Here is a 27948-nt window from a genome sequence, read left to right as displayed (position 1 = left end):
TCAAAAGTTTTGCTGGTCCTCAATAAAAATAACCTCGGCATTTTGGCTATCCGCATAAACATTTATTTTTTCCATAATCCACTTTGTTACTTTCGCTCTCATCCGAGTGTAGAATGACGTAGTCGTATGTCAGCTCCGTTATCGAAGGGATGTGTCTCTTAGCAAAGAAAACAATATGGAGGAGAACTTCATTGTTATGTTCATACATGATCGGGTGGCAGAAAACATTTGAAGAACAACTATGGTTCATAAACCGAGCTACATTTCCACTGTTCTTCGAACTTATGGTTAGGGGAGATGGGATATCATAATCTTCGACAGTGTCAGAACTTTCCTCTCCTAATAACTCAATTTCATAATTCCACTTGAAGGGTTCATAGACTCGATTTGTATGGAAAACATACTCATTGCTTTCACCATCTCTCCCGTCCTGTCTTGTGTTAATTTCCTCAATAACTTCACGTGCATATTCACAAATGAATGTACCTGCGCGAATAGGGTTCCATTATCGCAGACCCCAACCGTTATATTTCGTCTTAAAAACTTCGAAGCGAACCTTAAAGCCAGTCTCTGTAACCCTATATTTCCAGTTAGGAAGGCTGGCGCACATGGAGCCACATTCATATATCATCGATTTTTGACGCACTAGAATCCCATAGGATGTGCAAGGTAAATCACCTTCGTTCTTTTTAATGCAAAAACAACAGCTTGAATTTCTGGCTAGGCAAGCTTCACAACAATCAGAACCAAAAGAAGGTTGCAATAACTTGAATGATTTCGACTATTTGATAGTACATAAATAAGTGAAATGAGCGGGGCCCTTTTCATCATCAACCTCATTCACAAGTGAAACATGTATGCTTTCCGCACCGGAAGTGAGGTCAGGAAGTATAAGTTCATCCCTTGAAGATAGACCTCCCTTCTATTACTGAGTCAAATTCCAAGTTGCAAAAGTGTCTTTTTGCCTGGGGATCCTATCTAGTTTATACTTGAAGACATACCCCCTTCTCCGTCGATGACTCTTGGACCTTGTAAAGGCCATCGTATACATAGACCTTCGACGTTTGGTGGTAAGAATCCTGAAAACCTCGAACGACTCTTACTTCATTGGATCAGTGCAAGCTCCTTTTCAGAGCAAGATTATCCCTCCCGAGCTTCTGATCGGATGCTTCTTTATCACCACTGGCATTCCCACCATGACCGGTGTATACCAAAACATCGTGATCTTCGACATCAGCATCATACCCTTCAGATGAAACAATGCTTACAATCACTCGTTCTCCCTCTAAATCACCATTCATAGGCATGGTGTAATATCCCAATTATCGGGTCAGTGACAAAAATGTAAGAATTCAAAACTTAGTGGTTTGATTAGAATAATTTGAAAAATTAAAGATTTAATTGTGGAATTTTATGTAGAATTTGATATTAAATTTGGATTAGTTGAGGGGTAGTATGGTCTTTTCTCTGTGAAAGATTTTTTATCTCCTCTCTTAAGGGATAAGCACGTGGTAGAGAAGGGAAAAGTCTGAAGCTTAAGTTATTTTCTTTCTTCTTGCTCGTGGAAGCCAATTCGAAGGTAAACTTATGAAATTTGTTGGTTACTTCAATTTTTGGGTTGGTGTTGAAAGCTTGGGTGTTATATAAGTCTAAGGAAAACTTGTATAGAATTAAGACAACAAGAGGAGTAAATTAGAAATGAATTTGTGAAATGGGTTTTGAGATGAATTATTGATATGGTGTAGTTTATGGAGTCATTTGTAAATTTGACTTGTCAAGGATCTAACTAAAGAGTTAAGCAAATTAGAAATGATTAAGAACTTTTTTGAAATTATGGTATGATTTTGAGATGTAAGAGTTTTTATGAGATTTTGCATGTTTAGGAGTAATAAATGGAGGCAGTTAGTTTTGATAAATGAAGTTGAGTTTAAAGGTATAAAAGGAAGTAGAAGTAGGATATTAGTTAAGTTTAGGTTAAATTTTGAAATGGAAATGGTAAATTCTGGGCAAGGGTATTGATACTATAAGAACAATACGGATACTTCAAGGCTTAATCAATTAAAAATCGACGATCAGTATCGGTACTGATTGAAGGGGGTACCGATACTAAAAGGGAAGTATCGATACCAAATGTAAGATATCGATACCATTTTCAAGTTGAAATTCCAGTATATCAAAAATGGTATCGGTATCGAAGGGGGTATCGATACCATAAAAGGGAAGTATCGATACTGTATTGGGAGTACTTATACTATTAAGCATGAAATGAGAAATTAAGTGTTTCTTTCAGCTTAAGTTATTATGATTGGATATAAGTGATGCAAATTCCAATATTTATTTTCGATTATTTTGTGTAGACGTTGAACAAAATCAACTTCTGGTCAACTCGACATTATAAGTTTCAATCAAAAGTGTTAAGGACTTCCTTTAAGACTTCAATGAGGCAAAGATGAGTGTAACTCATTGGTTTTATATTATTTTGAGGGCAGCTTGCGATAAGCCAACCTCAAAGTTTTCGATAGTAAACCTTTCAAATTCTTTTAGTTAAATTTTTACAATATTTTATTTAAGTTATATTATTTAAGCTATGTTTTGATGTTTATGGATGCATGATTATGAAAATGTGAAATGTGAATACAAAGATATTCGATGTGAAATTGCCTATGTGAATAAGATATACTTCGAATAATGAATGACAAATAATTATGTGGTTAAATGACCAAGGTATATGTATGAGGGTTAGAGGTATAGTTGGCATGCCAAGAGTCGAGGATTTTATGTGGTCATTTGGGACAAAATATGTGGTCCTTCGGGACAAAACCTATGTGATCCTTCGCGACAAATTATGTGGTCATTCGAAACAATTATGTGGCACTTCGGTGCAAATTATGCGTGTTGAGTTAATAGATCGACGGAATCGGCCAAGAGGGGGGTGAATTGGCAATTAAAAATTTCGTGGAAGCTTTTGCAGAAAATTGAAAGTAATTGCACAGCGATTTACAGTGGTTCGACTTTCTCAAACAAAGTCTACGTCCACTACCTTAGCTATCCACACTAAGGATTTTCCAACAAATTCACTAATTTGTTCTTTCTTTTGAGGCCAAAGAGATAACCTTACAAAATCCCTCAAGAGTATACCCCAACTCTTGAGAACACTCTTTTCTCAAAGAGAAATACAAATTTGCAAACTTACAAGAAAAACCTCACAAGGCAAATATGTTTGCACAATTCTAGAACAAAGAAAGAACACTCAAGAATAAATACAATTGAGCACAATAAGTGTTCTTGAAAGCAAAATGAATATTGAATGAAAAATAGGCTTAAAATGCTCAAACTTGAGGTTTGATGCTTTCTCTTTGATTCTCTCTTGATTCTAATTGCTTGATGTTTCTTGTTGTTGATCAATGGCTTCTAAACTTGTTTAAATACTCCTTGAATCAATTTTGAACGTTGGTGATAATTAGTGGAGTTAATAGAGCCGTTTATGTGTGAAAACAATTAATTTTTTCTAGGTGGAGCGTCTCATGCATCGATGCATGATCAAGGATGCATCGGTGCATTCGTGTAAAATTCAAATATTTTGACCGTTGGAACACTTGATGCATCGGTGCACCAAGTGTGCATCGATGCATGAAATGCATTCGATGTTTGAAAAATAGCATGGTGCATCGATGCATGGCTTGTGCATCGATGCATCAAATGCATTCGATGTTTTGAAAATATTCAGAGTGCATCGATGCATGGAGAGTGCATCGGTGCATGAAATGCATTCGATGTTCAATTAATTCATAGATGCATCGATGCATGGACTGATGCATCTGTGCATGCCTTTGAATAATTGATTTAAGGCTTGTTTTTGGTTCAAAATACTTTGTGAAAATTGTTTCAAAAATAGTTTAAGTACAAATCACAATTTTACACATTTAGTAAGGATTAAAATTGATCTTGAAAAACTTGGAGTAATAATTTGATATTCGGTTAATTGAATCAAATATAAATTTGTAAAATCATTTGTAAAATCTTAAAATTCATTTAACTTAATTTGTTATATCGAATTATCAAAAAATGTTTTCAACAATGCGAGTTGTGGTGACATTATTAGTGCACAACCTCAATGTAATCAAATACCTAGAGTTCTCAATAGTATACGTTGGACATTAAAAACAAAGTATATAAAACAAATAATGTATAACATCATGCATTCTTGTTATGGAAAATCATTTGAAATCATTATGAAATATTTCGATGAAATAAATAAGGATTTTGATTATATAACTTTAGTTGCTCATAATTACCTCACTAAGTCATCGACTTAGCGTATGATTGTTTCACACGTAGGTTTGAAGAAATCAAAAGAGTGAAGCTAGGCGAGGATAACATACTCCCTTGAAGATCAGATCAAGACAAAATTGAATGTAGGTTTTCTGTAATTTTATAAACTGTTGGCATGTACTATACATTTAATTTGAAATGCTCTGATCTATTTTTGTAAACTAATACTTTTGTATTTATGTAAATTATTAAAGGCTTTTATTAAGTATGAATGTGAGTTTTATATTTTATTTTAAGTTAAAGAGTTTCACCTTGTTAATATGAATAAAAGTTAAATTTTTTTTCTTATTTGTTATGAATCAATGTTTTGAAAAGTCAATGTGACACATCAAATTTGTATTTGGGTCTCGTATCTGGGTCCGATACGGGTTAGGGGTGTTACATTTAATGGTATCAGAGCTATGGTTTAATCGATTTTGATTCGAAACGAAGTCATTTTTTGTTTTAAAAAGTGTACATGCCAACTTTTAGTTAAGTCTTTCTGATCTGATAAGGTCATTAGTATGCTATCCTACTAATATATTAGTGAATTTATCTTATTAGATGTCAGATTTTGAGGGTTCTTGAAGTGAAGCGAGAGATAGAAATGAAGGAAGTAGCAACTTACCTGCCCCGAGTAGGCAGGGTGAGGAATAAACACATCAGGGAGTGTTTGTACAAGATTAGAGAACCCTCTTCCAGACGTTGGACGCAATTCTGACACGTTTCTAACCCTTGGTTCCCTCAGCTCCTAAGATGAATGTGGCTAAGGAGCTTAAAAGTCTAGGAGCACCCGAATTTAAAGGAGAAGCTAAAGAAGGTCCATTTGTTACCGATTTATTGCTTAATGACCTTAAGATAATACTGGAGAATCTCCATTGTTCTGAAATAGAGAAATTGGATGGGGTAGTTTCGTTACTTTGAGGTCAAGCCAAAATTTGATGGTCTAATGTGACGAAAAGAGCTTCAAGGGACCATGTGACATGGTTATTCTTCTTGGAAGAGCTTAAGATCAAACACATCGGAGATCAGTTTACTCGTTAGATGAAGCAAGAATTCATAAGCTTAAAGCAAGTGAATCGCACTGTATATGATTTTGAGTGAAAATTCAACAAGCTGAGTAGATTTACAGCAGAGTTAGTCTCTATGGAAAAAGACTCATGCAATTTTTTTGTGGAGGGTTTACGCCCTCAATTGAAAAAATTATTGTTGGCACTCAACCTCTCTTCATTCCAAGAGGTAGTGAACAGAGCAAAAGCCCTAGAGCGAGCTCAAAATGAGAGGTTTGTGGATCAAAGGACACAATGGAATAAGAGAGCTGGTGCCTCGTCCAGTGCCTCCCAATCAAAGAAGAGTCGATGTTTAAGTTTTCGACCTCAGACCAGATCGGAGTCAACTACATCCTCAAGTAAAAGATCAAATCCTAGAAGAGCTAGACAAGTTCATTCAGTGGAGTCAGGAGTGTATAAGCCAAATCAATGTAAGCACTATGGAAAATCTCATTGTGGCGTGTGCAGAAGAGTCTCCAGAGCTTGTTTTAAATGCGGAGATGCATGGCACTTTATTCGAGACTGCCCACTGATGACGGAAGAGTCTACCCAAATAGAAAGATCAACTGATATATCTTTGAGAGATAGAGGTCGAGCTAGAGGAAGGAATCAGTCTGAGTTGACCGCTCAACCTGAAGTATGCTCTACAGCTCAAGCGTACAATCTAAAGACCAGTGAAGATTGTGATGATCCTGAAATCATTGCAGGTACTTTTCAGCTAGCCGATAAATCTATTTTATTTCTGATTGATCTGGGATCAAATTATTCTTATGTTAGTAGTAAACTGCTGAAAGACTTGAGGATTTCGTTAGAATCTATTCATAGTGAGGTGATTGTGACTAATCCATTGGGACTTAGTGCTCGGGCGAGAAAAATTTGTTGAGGGTGTCCTATATAGATTCAGGAAATTAAATTCCCTGCTAATCTAATATAATTACACTTTGACGAGTTTAAGGTTATCCTAGGTATGGATTGTCTTTATTATTATCACGCCAATGTGGATTGTCGATTTAAGCGAGTTATGTTAAAAAGTCTTGATGGATTAGAAGTTAGTGTGGTCAACGAAAGTGTAACATCATCAATACCGAGTTAGTGACTAAATTGTAAAACTTCAAAATTTGGTGACTAAAGCATAATAATTGAATAGTATTGTAATTGGTATAGGGTTAAATTACAAGGAAGAAGGAATAGAAGGATAGAATAGTCATTTGCATGGAAAAGAATTAAAGAACAGATATTTATATATTAACTCCACGTGGAATAGAAGAAAGAAAAACAAGGTTCTAGAGTTCTCTTCATCTCTTCTTTCTCCACACGTGAAGAAGGCAAAACAAAGGTGAGATTTCTTAAAAGCTAATGGTTTGCTGAAATTTAAGTCTAGTTTTGATCCTTAGATGCTAATTAAGCTTATGGAAAGCTTAATTTGTTTTAAAGTAACCAGATTAAGAATTTATAGAAAAGATTTGATAAGTTGAATTTGAAGATAAATTTGACTTGTCATCATGCTAATTAAGGAATATGAAGTGTTAGAATTGTATTTAGAACATATTGAAATTTGAGTATGATTCTTGAATTACATATGAGGGATAGGATTTTGAGGTTAAAGATGATTTTCATGGATATAAGTTGGTTTAAGTAATGATGGTTGAGTTTAATGACATGATAGGGGTTTAAATAGAAGAATTGAGTGAAGAATTGATGATTTTCGGGCTTAAAATACAAATTATGGGTTGTGTGCATCGATGCACATTAAATGTGTATCGATGCACTATCAAATAATTGAACATCGAATGGGATTAGTGCACCGATGCATGAGGAGTGCATCAATGCACCTACTTAAAATACAAACTTCGAATGGGATTTATGCATCGATGCATAGATAGTGCATTGATGCATCCGTCAAGGGATGCATCGATACATGGTGTAGTGCATCGATGCATACCTTCAATAAAAGATAAAAATAGATTTCTTTTTAGCCTAAGGAGTGATAGTTTAGAATATATCAATTAGTATACTGATATGTATCAATGTATTACTATGTAGATTTAGAACGTGGAATAATCGAGATATTAGAATTGAGTCAAAACAAGGCTAAGGTGAGTGCCCATACTGGATAGAATTGTATGAAGATAAGACTTGCGATAAGTCTATCTCTTATAGTTGAATTCCTGATTTCATATTCATGTACATGCATCCACATATATATATTGGATACCGTGATTTCATGTATAGTTTATTTATGCTTTAATATGATATTATATGAAAGAATGAAATTGTCAAAGGATCAATCCAGGTATGTGAAATAATAAAAGTGATATATGAAGTGAAATACATGTTTATATGAAAAGTGATGAGAATATATGAAAATGAGAAATGTATTTATATTTAAGCCCATGTGAGTTAATATGAGAGCTGTAGGTATAATTGGCATGTCAAGAGTCGAGGGTTCTACGCGGTCATTCGGGACATATATGTAATTCTGTGGAACATATATATGGTACTTTGGTACACTTATTTGATTCATTGTATTATGTATATGGTTCTTAAAGAGTGGTCCTTCGGGACATAGTGGTTCTTCGGAACAATCAGTGGTCCTTCGGGACATAGTGGTCCTTTGGGACAAATATTCAGTGCCCCTTAAGGGAATTATACGAGCTGTGGTGACAGCATAGTGCACAACCTCTATGTACTCACATACCTTTATTCTCAATAAGGTACATGGGCAATCCAAAGACAAATTAAAGCGAAATTAGAATAAAAATATATGTCTTATATGTGCATACATATATCATATACGTTATATAGTAAATATATGCAAGTTAAAATGTCATGATCAATGGTAAGGATGCATGTTCATAAATTCATTGTTATACATGCGTATACATATATTTATGTTATGCCTCACTAAGTCTATGACTTAGCGTGTAAGTGATTTACACGTAGGTACCAAGAATCAAGAGGAGCAGTAATAGAGGCGGCAAGGACAACATCACTACTAAAAGATCATATCAGAAGTAATTGACAAAGTATGTATCTTGGTTGTGTATAGAGTGTTGGCATATAATAAGTGGTTAATTACGAATGCTCTGATCGATTTTGTATTTTGTAGTCTCTTTTATGTAAATTAATGTATTTGGTTTTAATGAAAGTTTAAAATTTCCCTGTTTTTCTTTAAGTTTCAAATTTTGAAAAGTTAATGTGACACCTCAGACTCATATTCGGGTCGGATATGGGTTAAGGGTGTTACATTTAATGGTATCAGTGTAACATCCTCAATACCGGGTTAGTGACCAAATTGTAAAGTTTCAAAATTTGGTGACTAAAGTATAAGAATGAAATAGTTCAATGATTTTTGAATATATATGATGAAGGTTATTTTGTAATTATTAAAAGAAGCTAAGGGTTAAATGGTCATTTGATCAGAAAGATTTTTATCTTTCTTTTAAAAGGTAATATAAACATGGGAAATGAGAAACATCCAGAGTTCTCTTCTCCTTTCTTCTTCTTCATACGTGGGAGAGCCAAGCTAAAGGTGAGTTTTCTTGTGGATCAAATTCTTGATGAATTTAAGGTTGCTTATTGATCCTTATATAATAACTAAGCTTAAGGAAAGCTTAGATTATCTTAAAACTATAAGATGAGGAGTAGATGAAGAATTAAAGAAAGGAAGTAGAAAAGTGAAATCTTGAAGTAGAGTTCATTTCTTAAATTGGAAGCTAAATTTGACTTGTCAATGGTTAAATTAAGAGATTTGGAGTGATAGAATTGGATTTAGAACATATAGAAAATTTGGTATGATTCTTGAATCTCATAAAGAAGATAGGATTTTGAGGTTAAAGATGATTTACATAGATATAAGTTGGTTCAAGTAATGGTAATTGAGTTTAATGTCAAAATAGGGGCTTAGAATAGAAGAATTAAGGGAAGAGTTGATGATTTACGTGCTAAAATGTCAGTTCTGGGCAATGTGCATCGATGCACATTCATTGTGCACCGATGCATCGATGATAAATACCAGAAATTGTTTAAGGTGCATCGATGCACATGCAGTGCATCGATGCATGAATTTAAATAGAAAACATCGAATAGGATTTATGCATCGATGCATAAGGAGTGCATCGATGCATAAGGAGTGCATCGATGCATCCCCATTAAATACAAACATCGAATAGGATTTATACATCGATGCATGGTGTAGTACATCGATGCATACCTTCATTAAAAGATGAAATTGGCTTTTCTTTGAGACTAAGGAGTGATAGTTTCGAATATATCAATCAGTATACTGATAAGTATTAATGTATTATTATGTAGATATAGAATGAAAGCTTGTAACGAAACAAACTAAGGATTAGGATTGATTCAAACAACGAGGCCCAGGTGAGTGCATATTTAATAGTATATGATGTGCGATGGGAATAAGACTTGCGATGAGTCTATTTCCTGAAGTGTTACACATGAATGCATGATTAAAGGCATGAATTGAATATGCATGTATGTATGCTTGATTATATGGATTGATCTGTTCTTTTATGTGTTAGGTGAGAAAGTATAAGTGATTACATAAGAAAGGTTATGAATTATATGAGATATAAACTATGTGATCATAGTAAAATATAATTATATTATTATATGATAAGTGAAATAAGCTAGATAATATTGATCTATAGGATGATGTGAGAATAGTACACTAACTAGGAGATTTGAACATAAATGATAATATGAACATATAAGATAAGCTAGATGGGAAAGATTCATATGTTTAAATAAAACTATAACACAGGGTTGTATGATAAAATTTACGAAGCTATATGAGAAGTTATAAGAGTTATATGAATTGAATTAAGTAAACAGATTAGATTATATACATAAAGAAATAATAGAAGTGAGATGTGTTATAAGTCTGACATAAATGAATATGAATATGAATTATAAGAGTGCTATATGATTTATATTAGGATAAATCTTGAGAATATATATATATAGGTAGATATGAAATGAAATGAGTTATATGAATACATAATTATGTGATGAAATGGTGGATTACCTGAACATGTGAATATATATATATATATATATATATATATATATATGTCTAAGAGAAGGTATAAGATTAAGTTATAAGAAATGTGACTATAAGTATATGTGCTCTAAATGATATGACTTATAGGTATTTCTATTATAATGTTACATGATATGTTATGTATGTTAAATGAATTATGTGGTATAAGAAATGATATGAAATATATATGTGAAAACAAGTATATGTTATGAGATAAGACCTATGACTATAACTACGTGAAAGTGTTCTAGGTGTTTCTATATGTTATATGAAGTATATGATCTTATGTGAACAAGATATGATAAGTATGTTTACATGAATAAATGTGATTGGGTGAGAAATGATAGAAATTATACAAGAACATGAGATATGTGACATGTGAATTATATGGAAATGATCTACGTGTAAGTGACTATGTGACTATGTGATAATATGAAAAGAAGCTATGTGATACGTGATATGTGAAAGTGAATTACATGTTTATGTGAATATTTGAAATGAAATAAATGATAATGCCCATATTATGTGTCATGAGAGCTAGGGGTATAGTTGGCATGCCAAGAGTCGAGGGTCTACGCGGTCCTTCGGGACATATGTATATTCTTTGGAACATTTATGAGGTCTTTGAGGCACATACTTGGTCCTTAGTATATGTATATGATTCTTAAGGAATAATATGTGGTCCTTAGGGACATTATTATATGGCACTACGGTGCAATTCTACGCGGTCCTTCGGGATATATATATATATTCTGTGGAACATGTGTGAAGTCTTGTAAGACACATACTTGATCCCTAGTATATGTATATGATTCTTAAGGAATAATATGTGGTCCTTATGGACATTATTATATGGCACTACGGTGTAATTCTACGCGGCACTTCGGTGCAATTATACGAGCTGTGTTGACAGCATTAGTGCACAACCTCTATAGACTCACATATCGATAGTTCTCACATATGTACATGGGCTAATCCAGAGATATGAACAAATATATGTTAGTGGTATGATAAATGTTATAGAAATGTTATGATGTTGTGTGTAGTGTTTGATTGAAAAGGTTAACCATAAAAGTATGTGATTACATGATAAACTGTTAATGATGAATTATGTGTATGTATGTATTTACTGTAATTAATTTGATATGATTTTATATGATACAAAGAATGCATGGAATTTGTATAAACATGATAGAACAGAACATGCATGTATTGATATATGTTATAAAGTGCATTATAAGTTGTTATGCCTCACTAAGTCTTCGACTTAGCGTGTGATTGTTTCACACGTAGGTTTCGAGAAGAGTAAAGAGGAATGCGGAGCAAGACAGGTCAGTTCTCCTTACCAAATGTCATATCAGAAAATATATGTACTGGTTATAGAGTGTAGTTGGCATGTAGTCTAAAGATATAAATTGTATGAACTCTGATATATTTTGTAAACGTTTTGAATAAGTTAAATGTTATCAAAGTTTTTAAATTACTCACTATTTTATACGAATAAATGTTTGAAAAGTCAATGTGACACTTCGGACTCGTATCCATGTCGGATATGGGTTGGGGGTGTTACAATCAGAGCTACGGTTTAGTCGATTCTCGGCATAAACCGAAGTCTAGAGTGTCCTATAAAGTATACATGCCAACAAAATAGTGAAAACTTCTGATCTGATATAATAGTAAGTATGTTGTTTTGCTGATAGAATGATATGTGTATGGTTTTATAGATGTCCGGACATAGTAGCTCTAGAAGTGAAGCGGGAGACGATAGACCCGTTGAAAGTAGTAATTCACCTGCCCTGGCCAGGCAGAGTGAAGATCAGACACCCTTTGGAGTGCCTATAAGTGATCAAGATGTGTTCTTCAGAACACTGGACGCGGTATTGGCGCGTTTTCAACCTTCTGTTACTTCAACTCCGAGAATGAATGTTGCAAAGGAGTTGAAGGGTTTATGAGCACTAGAGTTTAGAGGTGAAGCCGAAGAAGATCCTGTTGCTGCGGACCTTTGACTTAATGATATAAAAATCATGCTTAAGGGACTTCATTGTTCCGATCCAGAGAAGCTGGATGGAATAGTCTCATTGCTCCGAGGGCAAGCAAGGATTTGGTGGACTAACGTTACCTTGAGAATGCCCGGTGATCAAGTAACTTGGTCTTTGTTTTAAGAAGAATTCAAGCATAAATACATCAGAGATCAGTTCATTCGACAAATGAAGCAAGAGTTCATGAACCTGAAGCAATGGAATCGTACAGTTTATGAGTACGAATGTGAATTCAACAAGTTGAGCTGCTTCGCTGCGGAATTAATTCCTACAGAGAAGGATGTTTGCGATTGGTTTGTTGAGGGATTGCATCCTCTTCTGAAAGAGATGCTTATTGTGTTAAATTTAACCTTATTTCAAGAAGTGGTGAATCGTGCTAAAGCTATAGAAAGAGCTCAAAATGAGAGGTTCAGGGATTCTCGAGTTCAGAATTCAAAAAGATCGGGTGCATCATCGAGTGATGCACTGTCAAAAAGGGGCAGAGATATGAGTTATCGACCCCAAGCGTGATTAGAGTCGGTTGCATCTTCTGCAAGGGGATCAAATCAGATGAGGGGTCGACAAACACAGTCAGTGAGATCTGGAGCTGGGAGATCTAACCCGAGCTAAGTCAGACAATGTTCACATTGTGGAAAGAATCACTCGGGGATATGCAGGATAATTTCTGGAGCATATTTTAAATATGGAGACACCAGACATTTTGTTCGGGATTGTCTCATGTTACCTGGTGAATCTGCTCAGCCAGAGAGGTCTGTCTCAGTTACCCAGAGAGGAAGAGGTAGAGGCAGAGGAAAAAGTCAATCAGAGTTGTCAACTCCGCAAGAAATACGTTCTACAGCTCGTATGTATAATCTCAGGACTAGCGAGGATAGAGATGACCCAGAGATAATATCAGGTATCTTCCAATTGTATGACAAGAATGTGTTTGTATTGATTGATTCAGGGTTTACATATTCTTATATTTACAGTAAGTTAGCGAAAGAATTGAATATTTCGTTAGAATCTACTAGCAGTGAGGTAATACTGACTAATCCGTTAGGACGCAGTGCTCGAGTCAATATGGTGTGTCGAGGGTGTCCCATACGGATTTAGGGAATTGAATTCCCTGCTAATATGATGGAATTACCTTTTGACAAATTCGAGGTGATAATGGGAATGGACTGGTTATATCGTTACTATGCTAATGTTGATTGTAGACTGAAAAGAGTAACGTTGAAAAGTTCAGAGGGTATAGAAGTTATTATATTTAGTGAAGGATGAAACCCGTTGGCTAATGTAATATCAGTGATGTCGGCAAAGAAGTTATTGCTACAAGGATGTCAAGGGTTTATTGCAAGTGTGCTGGATGTGAGAGCAAAAGAGAGGGGAATTGAAGAAATTCCTATAGTCAGAGAGTTTTCTGACGTTTTTCCTGCAGAGTTACCGGGTTTGCCTCTAGACAGAGAAGTCGAATTTCAAATTGAAGTCATACCGGGAACTGCACCTATTGCCATGTCACCATACTGAATGGCCCCAAAAGAATTACAAGAATTAAAGATTCAATTACAAGAATTATTGGACAAAGGGTTTATTAGACCGAGTGTCTCACCATGGGGAGCTCCGGTTTTGTTCGTCAAAAAGAATAATGGATCCATGCGTCTTTGCATTGATTATAGGCAACTCAATAAAGTGACCATCAAGAACAAGTATCCACTCCCCCGAATTGACTATTTATTTGATCAGTTAAAGGGAGCTTCAGTGTTTTCAAAAATTGATTTACGTTCTGGTTATCTTCAATTGAAGATTCAAGATAAAGATATTCCAAAGACGGCATTCAGAATGAGATATGGTCACTATGAGTTTATCGTAATGCTGTTTGGAGTTACAAATGCACCAGATCTTTCATGGATTTGATGAACTGAATATTCCAACCCTATTTGGATCAATTCATTGTGGTATTCATTGATAATATTTTAGTGTATTCGAAGTTGGAAGAAGAGCATAGTTCGCATTTGAAGATCGTTCTACAGACTTTGAGAGAAAATAAGCTTTATGCCAAACTCTCTAAATGTGAATTTTGGTTGAAGGAAGTGACGTTCCTAGGACATGTGATTTCTGATGAAGGAATTCGAGTGTATCCTCAAAAGATCAAAGCCATTTTAGAATGGGAAGTTCCAAAGAATGTATCAGAAGTCCGGAGTTTTCTAGGGTTAGTTGGCTATTACCGAAGGTTCGTTAAAAACTTTTCGATAATAGCATTACGCCTAACCAAGTTATCGAGGAAAGAGGTAAAATTTGCTTGGACTCCAGAGTGTGCCATGAGAGTTTTGAAAAGCTAAAGAGGATTTTAACAGAAGCTCTAGTATTGATTCAACCCAAATCTGGCAAAAATTATGTAGTGTACATTGATGCGTCTCATAACGGGATGGGATGCGTGTTAATGCAAGAAGGTAAAGTGGTGGCATGTGCTTCGAGGCAACTAAAACCGCACGAGAAGAATTATCCAACGCATGATCTGGAGATAGCTGCGGTAGTTTTCGCTCTTAAGATTTGGCGTCACTACTTGTATGGTGAACGATGCTATTTGTATACAGACCATAAGAGTTTGAAATACTTGATGACTCAGAAGGAGTTAAACTTAAGACAGAGAAGATGGGTGGAATTCCTAAAGGATTATGATGTAGTGATTGATTTCCATCCGGGGAAAGCGGACGTGGTAGCGGATGCCTTAAGCTGAAAGACGTTTGCAGCTTTACGAGCTTTGGATGCCAGACTATCGTTAAGAGGAGATGGTGCCATATGTGCAGAATTGACTCTCAAGCCATCATGGCTAAATCGAATTAAAGAATTGCAAGCTGGAGATGAAAAGTGTTTAAAGAAGTTACAACAGATAAGGAATGAAGAGGCCACAGATTATGTAATGAAAGCTGATGGGAACTTAAATTATCAAGGGAGGTTGGTAATTCCAGATGATGATGAGTTAAAGAAATACTTGTTAATGGAAGCTCATTGTAGTCCATTGTCTATGCATCCGGGAGGAAATAAAATGTATATGGATCTCAAGAGTCGATATTGGTGGCCTGGAATAAAGAGGGACATTACGGAATTTGTATCCAAATGTTTGACTTTTCAGCAAGTCAAAGCTGAAAATCAAGTTCCGTCAGGATTATTGCAACCAATGTCTATTCCTCAGTGGAAATGAGAGAATGTGACAATGGATTTTATAACGGGGTTACCTTTGACTCCGAATAAAAGAGATTCTATTTGGGTGATTGTAGACAGATTGAGTAAGTCAGCTCATTTTATTCCGGTACAAGTTGATTTTACCATGGACAAGTATGCAGAGTTGTACATCAGGGAGATTATATGCTTACATAGAGTACCTGTTTCTATTATTTCGGATCGAGATCCTAGATTTACTTCACGGTTTTGGAAATCATTACATAAAGCGTTGGGAACTCGGTTAAACTTTAGTACAACGTTTCATCCTCAAACCGATGGGCAATCAGAGAGAACAATCGAAATTTTGGAAGATATGTTGAGAGCTTGTGTTATCGAGTTCAAAGGATCATGGGAAAGGTACTTGCCTCTTACCGAGTTTGCATACAACAATAGTTATCAATCAAGCATCAAAATGGCTCCCTATGAAGCTCTTTATGGAAGAAAATGTCGTAGGCCTTTAAATTAGTTCGAGCTTAAAGACAAAGTAATCTCAAAGCAGCAGCTGATAGACAGAAATCATACACGGATTTAAAGAGAAAAGAGATATAATATCAAGTTAGAGATAAAGTGTTTCTCAAAGTATCTCTATGGAAGAAGTTTTGAGGTTGGACGTAAGGGAAAACTTAGTCCTAGATTCATTGGACCGTATAAGATCGTAAAGAGAGTTGGACCAGTGGCATATCAACTAGCGTTGCCACTTGAAATGGAGAAAATTCATAATGTCTTTCATGTCTCAATGCTTCGGAAGTATCGATATGATCCCTCCCATATCGTGATACCAGAAGAGGTTGAGGTTCAACCGGATTTGACCTATGAGGAGGAATCGGTTAAAATATTAGCTTACGAGGTTAATCAATTAAGAACAAAGACCATTCCATTAGTTAAAGTATTATGGTGGAATCACAAGATAGAGGAAGCAACATGGGAACGTGAAGAGGACATGAGGATTCAGTACCCTCATCTCTTCGTATAATGAAAATTCGAGGAAGAATTTTCTTAAGGGGGAGATTTGTAACATCCTCAATACCGGGTTAGTGACTAAATTGTAAACTTCAAAATTTGGTGACTGAAGCATAATGAATATATTGTAATTGGTATAAGGTAAATTGCAAGGAAGAAGGAATAGAATGATAGAATAGTCATTTGCATGGAAAAGAATTAAAGAAGAGATTTTATATTAACTCCACGTGGAATAGAAGAAAGAAAAACAAGGTTCCAGAGTTCTCTCTTCTCTTCTTTCTCCACACGTGTGATTTCTTAAAAGCTAATGGTTTGCAGAAATTTAAGTCTGGTTTTGATCCTTAGATGTTAATTAAGCTTATGGAAGCTTAATTTGTTTTAAAGTAACCAAATAATAGTTATAAGAGATTAAGGAAATGGGTTTTTAAATGAATTTATGGAAAAGAGTTGATAAGTTGAATTTGAAGATAAATTTGACTTGTCATCATGCTAATTAGGATATGAAGTGTTAGAATTGTATTTAGAACATATTGAAATTTGAGTATGATCTTGAATTACATATGAGGGATAGGATTTGAGGTTAAAGTGATTTTCATGGTATAAGTTGGTTTAAGTAATGATGGTTGAGTTTAATGACATGATAGGGGTTTAAATAGAAGAATGAGGAAGAATGATGATTTTCAGGCTTAAAAATACAAATTTTGGGTTGTGTGCATCGATGCACATTCAATGTGTGCCATAGATAGTGCATCGACGCACCCGTCAAGGGATGCGTCGATACATGGTGTAGTGTATCGATGCATACCTTCATTAAAAGATAAAAATAGCTTTCTTTTTAGCCTAAGGAGTGATAGTTTAGAATATATCAATTAGTATACTGATATGTATCAATGTATTTCTATGTAGATTTAGAACGTAATCTCGTTCCGGAACAATCGAGAGATTATAATTGAGTCAAAGCAAGGCTAAGGTGAGTGCCCATACTGGATAGAATTATATGGAGATAAGACTTGCTATAAGTCTATCTCTTATAGTTGAATTCCTGATTTCATATTCATGTACATGCATCCACATATATATATTGGATATCGTGATTTCATGTATATTTCATTTATACTTTAATATGATATTATATAAAGAATGAAATTGTCAGAGGATCAATCCAGGTATGTGAAATAATGAAAGTGATCACATGTGTATATGAAGTGAAACACATGTTTATATGAAAAGTGATAAGAAGATATGAAAATGAGAAATGTATTCATATTTAAGCCTATGTGAGTTTAATATGAGAACTGTAGGTATAATTGGCAAGAGTTGAGGGTTCTACGTGGTCCTTCGGGACATATATGTAATTATGTGGAACATATATGTGGTACTTTGGTACACTTATTGGTTCATTGTATTATGTATATGGTTCTTAAGGAGTGGTCCTTCGTGACATATACAGTGGTCCTTCGGGACATAGTGTTCTTCGAAACAATCAGTGGTCCTTCGGGACAAATATTCAGTGCCCTTTGAGGGAATTATACGAGCTGTGGTGACAGCATAGTGCACAACCTCTATGTACTCACATACCTTTGTTTCAATAAGGTACATGGGCAATCCAAAGACAAATTAAAGCGAAATTAGAATAAAAATATATGTCTTATATGTGCATATCATCATATATGTTATAGTATAGTAAATATGCAAGTTAAGATGTCATGATCAATGGTAAGGATGCATGTTCATAAATTCATTGTTATACATGCGTATACATATTTATGTTATGCCTTACTAAGTCTATTTGACTTAGCGTGTAAGTGATTTACATGTAGGTACCAAGAATCAACAGGAGCAGTAATAGAGGCGGCAAGGACAACATCACTACTAAAAGATCATATCAGAAGTAATTGACAAAGTAGGTATCTTGGTTGTGTATAGAGTGTTGGCATGTAATAAGTGGTTAATTACGAATGCTATGATCAATTTTGTATTTTGTGGTCTCTTTTATGTAAATAATGTATTTGGTTTTAATTAAAGTTTAAAATTTCCTGTTTTTCTTTAAGTGTCAAAGTTTGAAAAGTCAATGTGACACCTCGGACTCATATTCGGGTCGGATATGGGTTAAGGGTGTTACAGAAAGAATAAATCCATTAGCTAATATGATATCAATGATGTCAGCTTAGAAGTTAATGCTACAAGGATGCCAAGCTTATATTGCCAATGTGATTGATTAAAGCCAAAGAAAGAAAATTTGAAGATTTTTCGACAGTCAGAGAATTTCCAAAAGTATTCCGAAAGAATTATCGGGATTACCTCCAGATAGGGAGGTTAAATTTAAAATTGAAGTAATGTCAGGATCAAACCGATTTCAATGGCTCCTTATAGGATGGCCCAAAGGAATTGAAAGAGTTAAAGATTCAGTACAAGAGCTTTTGGATAAAGGATTTATCAGACCCAGTGTGTCACCTTGGGTGCTCCAGTATTGTTTGTAAAGAAGAAAGACGGCTCGATACGTCTTTGTATTGATTATCAACAACTTAACAAGGTGACCATAAAGAACAAAAATCATCTTCCAATGATCGACGATTTATTTGATCAACTTAAGGGAGCTTCAGTGTTTTCTAAAATAGATTTACGCTTAGGGTATTATCAGTTGAAGATACAAGAAAAAGATGTTCCAAAAACAGCGTTTAGAACTCGCTATGGTCATTACAAATTTATAGTAATGCCATTTGGGTTAACTAACGCACCTGCAGCGTTTATGGACCTTATGAACAGAGTTTTCCAACTGTACATTAATCAATTCATGGTCGTTTTCATTGACGACATTTTAGTGTATTCTAAATCAATGGAGAAGCATGATGCTCATCTCGTGTGATTCTTCAAACGTTACAAGACAAGAAGCTTTATGCAAAGTTCTCTGAAGTGGCATTCTTTCGACAAATGGTTTCTGTATATGGAATTGGGGTAGATCCTTAGAAGGTTAAAGTTGTATTAGAGTGGGAAATTCCGAAGAGTGTGTCAGAGATTCGGAGTTTCTTGGGTCTCGCAGGTTATTATCGAAGGTTTGTCAAGAATTTTTTGATGATATCTCTGCCTTTACCCAAATTGATAAGAAAAAGATGTGTATTTTGATTGGACTCATGATTGGCAAAAGAGTTTTGAAGCATTGAAGAAAGTTTTGATAGAAGCTCCAGTGTTAGTACAACCAGAATCAAACAAGGATTTCATGATTTTTAACGACGCTTCCCATAATGGTTTGGGATGTGTATTAATGCAAGATGGAAAGATAGTTCTTATGCTTCAAGACAACTTAATCCCCATGAGAATAACTATCCGACGCATGACCTTAAATTGGTAGTAGTGGTCATTGCATTGAAAAATTTGGTGACACTATTTATATGGTGAAAGTTGCTAGATTTTCTACAATCACAAAAGTTTAAAGTATTTTTTGATGCAAAAGGAACTTTATTTAAGACAAAGAAGATGGATTGAGTTACTCAAGGACTATGATGCGATTATAGATTATTATCCTGAAAGCCAATGAAGTAGCTGATGCTCTTAGTCGGAAGAGTTTTGACACTTTGCGTAGATTGGATGCTCGAATCGTGTTAAAGGACAATTGTGCATTGATGGATGAGTTAACTTTGAAACCGTTATTGTTAGAACGGATTAAGGAGTTACAAAAGAAAGATGAAAAGTGTTTAGCCTGGTTTGAACAGTTAGGAAATGATGAACTCAAGAACTTTGATGTAAAGTCGAATGGTTGTTTATACTTCAAAAATCGAGTTTGTGTTCCTAATGTTGACGAGTTGAAAAGAGAAATATTGTATGAAGCACATAGTAGTCCCTTAACTATGCTCCCAGGATGAAATAAGATGTATCAAGATTTAAAAGGGCGTTTTTGGTTGCCAGTCATAAAAAGAGACATTAAAGAGTTTGTATCAAAGTGTCTTAATTGTCAACAGGTAAAAGCTGAGCATCAAGTGCCTTCGAGATTATTGCAACCAATTTTCATTCTTTAGTAGAAATATGAAAGAATTATGATAGATTTCGTAACAGGTTTGCCCTTATCACCAAACAAAAAGGATTTGATTTGGGTAATTATGGATCGCCTCATAAAGACTGTGCATTTCATTCTTGTGCGAACGGATTACTCAATGAAAAAGTATATTGAATTGTATATCAAGGAGATAGTGCGACTATATGGTGTTCCAATTTCAATAGTTTCTGATAGAGATCCCATATTTACTTCGAGATTATAGAAGTCTTTGCAAGGAGCTTTGGGTACCTGATTGAATTTTAGCATTGTTTTTCATCCTCAAACCGATACCAATCAGAGCGAACGATTCGGATTCTGGAATATGTTGAAAGCATTAGTGATCAATTTACTGGATCTTGGGAAAAGTATTTACCGCTTGCGGTATTTGCGATTAAGCATTAAAATGGCACCGTATGAAGCATTGTATGGAAGGAAATACAGAACGCCACTCAATTGGTTCATATTAAAAGATCAAGAGGTTCATGGCCCAGACTTGATTAAAAAAGTTGAAGAAAAAGTTCAAGTAAGCACAATCTTAAAGTGGCATTAGACATACAAAAATCATACGCGGATTTGAAGATGAAGAAATTAAATTTCAAGTAGGTGACAAAGTGTTCCTAAAGTATCCCATTGGAAGAAAGTACTTCACTTTGGGCGTAAATAAACTTAGTCCTAGGTTCATTAGATCCTATGAAGTTCTGAAAAAGAGTTGGACCAGTGGCATATCAGTTAGCATTACCACCAGAGATGGAAAAGATCCACATTGTTTTTCATGTCTATGCTTCAACGATATCGATTGATTATGCGAACATCATAACTCCATACGAGATAGAAGTTCAATTTGACCTGACCTACGAGGAAGAACCTGTGCAAATTCTAGTGTATGAAATCAAGTAGTTAAGGAACAAGACGATTCCACTAGTTAAGGTTCTATGGAGAAATCATAAACTAGAAGAAGCTACTCGGGAGCATGAAGAATATATGAGGAAACAATATCCCCTCTTTGTGCAATGAAAATTCAAGGATGCATTTTCTTAAGGGGAGATTTGTAACACTCCAATCGTCGGGTCAATGACAAAATGCAAGAATTCAAAACTTAGTAGTTTGATTAGAATAATTTGAAAAGTTTAGGATTTAATTGTTGGATTTTGTGTAGGATTTGATATTAAATTTGGATTAGTGGAGGGGAAGTATAGTATTTTCTCAATTAATTTTTTTATCTCATCTCTTAAGGGATAAACACGTGGTAGAGAAGGGAAAAGTCTGGAGCTTAAGTTATCTTCTTTCTTCTTGCTCGTGGAAGACACTTCAAAGGTAAGCTTATGAAATTTGTTGGTTCCTTCAATTTTTGGGTTGGTGTTGAAAGCTGGGTGTATAAGCATAAGGAAAGCTTGTATATGATTAAAACAACAAGAAGAATGAATTTGAAATGAATTTGTAAAATGGGTTTTGAGATGTATTGTATGTGTAGTTTTTGGAGTCTTATTGATAAATTTGACTTGTCATGGATCTAACTAAGAGTTAGATTAGAAATGATTAAGAACTTGTTTGAAATTATGGTATGATTTTGAGATGTAAGAGTTTTAGTGAGTTTTTTATGTTTAGGAGTAATAAATGGAGGCAAGTTGGTTTTAATGAATGAGTTGAGTTTAAATGTATAAAAGAAAGTAAAAGTAGGAGATTAGTTAAGTTTTTGTTAAATTTCGAAATGGAAATGGTAAATTCTGGGCAAGGGTGTCGGTACTGTAAGAACAATATTAATACTTCAAGGCTAAATCAATTAAAAATCGAGGATCATTATAGGTACTGATTGAAGGGGTACCGATACTGAAAGGGGAGTATCGATACCAAAAGTAAGGTATCGATACCATTTTCAAGTTGAAATTCCAGTATGTCGAAATGGTATCGACACTGAAGGGGGTATCGATACTATAGAGGGAAAATATCGGTATTGTAGTGGGTGTGTCGATACTATTAAGCATGAAATGAGAAATTAAATGTTTCTTTCAGCTTAAGTTATTATGATTGGATAAGTGATGCGAATTCTGATATTTATTTTCTATTGTTTTGTGTAGACGTTGAATAAAAACAACTTTCGGTCAACTCGACATTATAAGTTTCAATCAAAGTGTTAAGGACTTCGTTTAGGACTTCAGTGAGGCAAAGGTGAGTGCAACTCATTAGTTTTATATTAGATTGAGGGCAGCTTGCGATAAGTCAACCTCAAAGTTTTCGATCAAAAACCTTTCAAATTCTTTTAGTTTATATTTTTATAGTATTTTATTTAAGTTATATTATTTAAGCTATATTATTTAAGCTATGTTTTGATGTTTATGGATGCATGATTATTAAAATGTGAAATGTGAATATGTTAATACAAAGATATTAATTGTGAAAGTGCCTATGTGAATAAGATATACTTCGAATAATGAATGAAAAATAATTATGTGGTTAAAACCCAAGGTATATGTATGAGGATTAGAGGTATAGTTGGTATTCCAAGAGTCGAGGGTTCTATGTGGTCCTTCAGGACAAATTATGTGGTCCTTCGAGACAATTATGTGACACTTCGGTGGAAATTGTGCGAGTTGTGGTGACATTAGTGCATAACCTCAATGTACTCAAATACCTAGAGTTCTCAGTAGTATACGTTGGGCATTGAAAACAAAGTATATAAAACGAATAATGTATAACAACATACATTCTTGTTATGGAAAATCATTTGAAATCTTTATGAAATGTTTCGATGAAATAAATAAGGATTTTGATTATATAACTTTAGTTGCTCATAATTGCCTCACTAAGTCATCGATTTAGCGTGTGATTGTTTCACACGTAGGTTTGAAGAAATCAGAAGAGTGAAGCTAGTTGAGTTTAAAGGTATAAAAGAAGTAAAAGTATGAGATTAGTTAAGTTTTTTGTTAAATTTCGAAATGGAATGGTAAATTCTGGGCAAGGGTGTCGGTATTGTAAGAACAATATTAATATTCAAGCTAAATCAATTAAAAATCGGGATCATTATAGGTACTGATTGAGGGGTACCGATACTGAAAGGGGAGTATCGATACCAAAAGTAAGGTATCGATACCATTTTCAAGTTGAAATTCCAGTATGTCGAATGGTATCGGCACTGAAGGGGGTATCGATACTATAAAGGGGAAATACGGTATGTAGTGGTGTGTGTCGATACTATTCGCATGAAATGAGAAATTAAATGTTTCTTTCAGCTTAAGTTATTATGATTGGATATAAGTGATGCGAATTCCGATATTTATTTCTATTGTTTTGTGTAGACGTTGAATAAAAACTTCCGGTCAACTCGACATATAAGTTTCAATCAAAAGTGTTAAGGACTTCGTTTAGGACTTCAGTGAGGCAAAGGTGAGTGCACTCATTAGTTTTATATTAGATTGAGGGCGACTTGTGATAAGTCAACCTCAAAGTTTTCGATCAAAAACCTTTCAAATTCTTTTAGTTTATATTTTTATAGTATTTTATTTAAGTTATATTATTTAAGCTATATTATTTAAGTTATGTTTTGATGTTTATGGATGCTGATTATGAAAATGTGAAATGTGAATATGTTAATACAAGATTAATTGTGAAAGTGCCTATGTGAATAATTACTTCGAATAATGAATGAAAAATAATTATGTGGTTAAAAGCCCAAGGTATATGTATGAGGATTAGAGGTATAGTTGATATTCCAAGAGTCGAGGGTTCTATGTTGTCCTTCAGGACAAATTATGTGGTCCTTCGAGACAATTATGTGACACTTCGGTGGAAATTGTGCGAGTTGTGGTGACAACATTAGTGCACAACCTCAATGTACTCAAATACCTAGAGTTCAGTAGTACGTTGGGCATTGAAAACAAAGTATATAAAACGAATAATGTATAACAACATACATTCTTGTTATGGAAAATCATTTGAAATCTTTATGAAATGTTTCGATGAAATAAATAAGGATTTTGATTATATAACTTTAGTTGCTCATAATTGCCTCACTAAGTCATCGATTTAGCGTGTGATTGTTCACCGTAGGTTTGAAGAATCAGAAGAGTGAAGCTAGGCGAGGATAACATACTCCCTTAAAGATCAGATCAAGACAAATTGAATGTAGGTTTTCTATTTGTAAATTGTTGGCATGTACTATACGTTTAAATTGAAATGCTCTGGTCTATTTTTGTAAACTCATACTTTTGTATTTATGTAAATTATTAAAGGCTTTTATAAAGTATGAATGTGATTTTATATTTTATTTTAAGTTAAAGAGTTTCACCTGTTAATATGAATAAAAGTTAAAATTTTCCTTATTTTTTATGAATCAATGTTTTGAAAATCAATGTGACACCTCAATTCGTATTCGGGTCTCGTATCTGGGTCGGATATGGGTTAGGGTGTTACACTTGGGATTAATTCCAGCCATGCACTGTGCATGCAACCCCACTAAACACAACTCTAATCGGAAGAAGAAAATGCCCCCAATTTCAACACCAGGAACGACTCTGATTCTCTTCTCGCATTAGTACGCTCTCATTTGCTCATCATCATGTTGCTAGCTTTAAGCACCGAGCGTTTAATAATCCTATAACGTGGTTTGACGCTGTCTTATATTTGGCTAATTTCTCCTAAGTGCATCAAACCTCCAAGCACATTTCAACCAATTCTCTATTCCCGCATCACGCTCGGATAAACTATTCCAGGATTGAAATCATTAAGAGCAGTGAATGCAAACTCAAAAACTTTCCTTTTATTGCTTTCTTTAAAAACTTGACCCAGGTGACTTATGTTCATGTACATTTTGGCCATTAGAAGCTGGTGGTTCCCCTCTAAATGACCGAATCGACACAGCAGGATAGAACTCATTTTGATTAATACTAGGTTGAATGAGATCCTTGTGGTCTGCTAAAGGGGAAAAATGGCGAAAAAACCCCGACGGAAGGGGGCCATTAAGAGGAACATAAATTTAAAAACGGACTGTTAGACCCCGCGAACTGAGGAACCAAGTACACAACGGTTTTACATCCAAAACTTTAGATTTATCCCCTAAATTTTGTAGAACGGTGTTTATACCCGCTCCTTCTTCCATTACAAACAAAAATTGAAGCTTTTTCAACTAAAATTCTCTCTTTTTTCTCACAAAAGCCAGTGATACCCACTTCACTTTTATTCTCCTAAACTAGTTTATGCACAAACCAAAGCTCCATGTGAACCAAAATTACACAAAATTCAGAACCAAATAATACCCACTTCATTTTTCTCCATCTTTACTTGTTATGCACAAAACGATGGCCTACATGAAACCAAATTACACAAAAAATAAACCTTTTAGAACAAAACAAAAAGAATCCTTTTTTCTGAACCAGAGATACTCATTACTCATGACTTCTATGCAAGGGGAAAAACACCAAAATATATTTTAGGCTAAAAATAACATTTTAGGCTAAAATCGTTTTTCTTATCAAATACATATTTTTTTATACTTGAAATGAGTAACATTTTAGATTAGAAACTGAAATTATCTTTCACGATTTTTTTTATCAATAGGTTATTATTCCAACCTTAAAGAAAATCTCATCCAACAGATCAAACTCAACCATCTTTTTTAATCTTACTTTTAAGGAGTTTCTCCTTAGTAGAAGTGAGCGCTCGATCAAGTCGAGTCAAAAAATTTGAGTTATTCAAGTTGACGAGTCATATTTTACAACTCGGAATTGACTTGAAATTTTTTTCGAATCAAATTGAGTTTATAAAATTCGAGTCGAGTCAATTTTTTGAGTTTCTTTTTAATTTTAATTGTAAATATTTTTAATAGTATAATATTATTTTATTCTAATTTAAGTGACTTTCTATAACGATACAAATATATTTCTTTATATTTTTTTCATATGTAATATGCATATCTAATACAAAGTCGAAAGAATCGACTCAAACTTGAAAATAAATCCACTAATTACTAAAAATTTCGAGTTATTCAAGTTGTATTTTACAACTCGATTTGAACATAAAATTTTTTCGAGTCGAATCGAGTTTATGAAATTGTACTCAAAGTCAATTCGAATTGAAAAAAATCGGTTTTTTGTGTCGAATCGAGTTTTGCTCAGCACTCGTTCTTCTTTTCTCATATCAATATATCGGTAGATTAAATTAATTATAACAAAATAACAATTAAGTAATAAATATGTAATAGTGATAAGCAAATATAATTATTTAAATTTACTTAATTAAACAATTTGATTGATAACATTTAATAGTTCAATGGTCCGTAGTTAAATGACTATTTGGGTAGTTTACCCTGAATCAAATGGTAAAATCGTTATCATCATACGAGGCAGGGAAGTAATGAATGGTTAATATGGAAAGGGGACTGACATTTTTGCTCTTCTTGACGGTGACTCGGATACACCTGGAATTGGTTTCATCCGAGCTTCAACATAGCTTTGCGACTCTTCTTTCGCTTCTGCTTTGCTTGACCTACCAGTTCCTTCCATCAAGATGGCCTGACAGTACATACAATAGGACCAAATAAATGAACCTCCGAACAATGCATCACTCATTTATATAAAGAAAAGTTCTCCATTAACATGCTTTTCAATATTTTAACAGCCATCCGCGGAACATTCATTGCATTAATTGGTAAATAACAGATGTAGATGGTACAAATGAAATCGCTATGTGGTATACAAATAACAGACTAAGAAGTTTATGCATTGACAATTCAATATTGTCATCGAGGACATGAGACAATATCTAAAGTCATAAAAAAACAATTTAAGAAACTACCATAGAGCTCATTTGTATCAACCCATGCGTAAAATAAAGGAGGGGACAACTAGACATGCAGTTCTACGGGTTATGATTCATATCGGTAGCACTATATAATATGGTCCAAATGCAGGAATGTAATTGATCCGATCCAAATTAAATCAGTAAAAGCTTCATCTGAAGCTGGAGCAAAATTCACGATTCAAAAAGCTAAAACCAAATACTGAAACACAAGAATTGAGCTAAACGCACTAGTTGAAATCCTCGAGATCAACTTGACGAGTAAGTGAAGTTGGTGCATAATCAAAAATCAAGTTGCAGAAGCCAGTGACCACTGATCCAGCTAGCTTATCTAAGCATCTGAAATTTGCTTACATATCAAATTGAATTAATTAAAATAACAATGAAGTAAAACAGAATTTAACCAATGCTAACATATATTTCACTAAATCAAATTTTTTTAACAATAGCAAGATATCACTGGATAGAAAATTTACAGTCGGCATCATTCATCATTGTCGTCATCCT

The 27948-nt window shown here is 34.3% G+C and overlaps 1 protein-coding gene and 1 pseudogene across 1 annotated transcript in view; both read right to left on the bottom strand.

Annotated features, from left to right (window-relative positions):
• LOC120212763 (protein SICKLE-like) overlaps nt 1-27948 on the bottom strand; it is a 39874-nt gene that overhangs the window by 6830 nt on the left and 5096 nt on the right. The window lies entirely within an intron of this gene.
• LOC120212762 lies at nt 8-27212 on the bottom strand (annotated as a pseudogene).

Source organism: Hibiscus syriacus, unplaced genomic scaffold, assembly GCF_006381635.1.
Source record: "Hibiscus syriacus cultivar Baekdansim isolate YM2019G1 unplaced genomic scaffold, ASM638163v2 tig00110015_pilon, whole genome shotgun sequence".
NCBI lineage: Eukaryota > Viridiplantae > Streptophyta > Magnoliopsida > Malvales > Malvaceae > Hibiscus > Hibiscus syriacus.
This window is presented reverse-complemented; position numbering and strand designations above follow the sequence as displayed.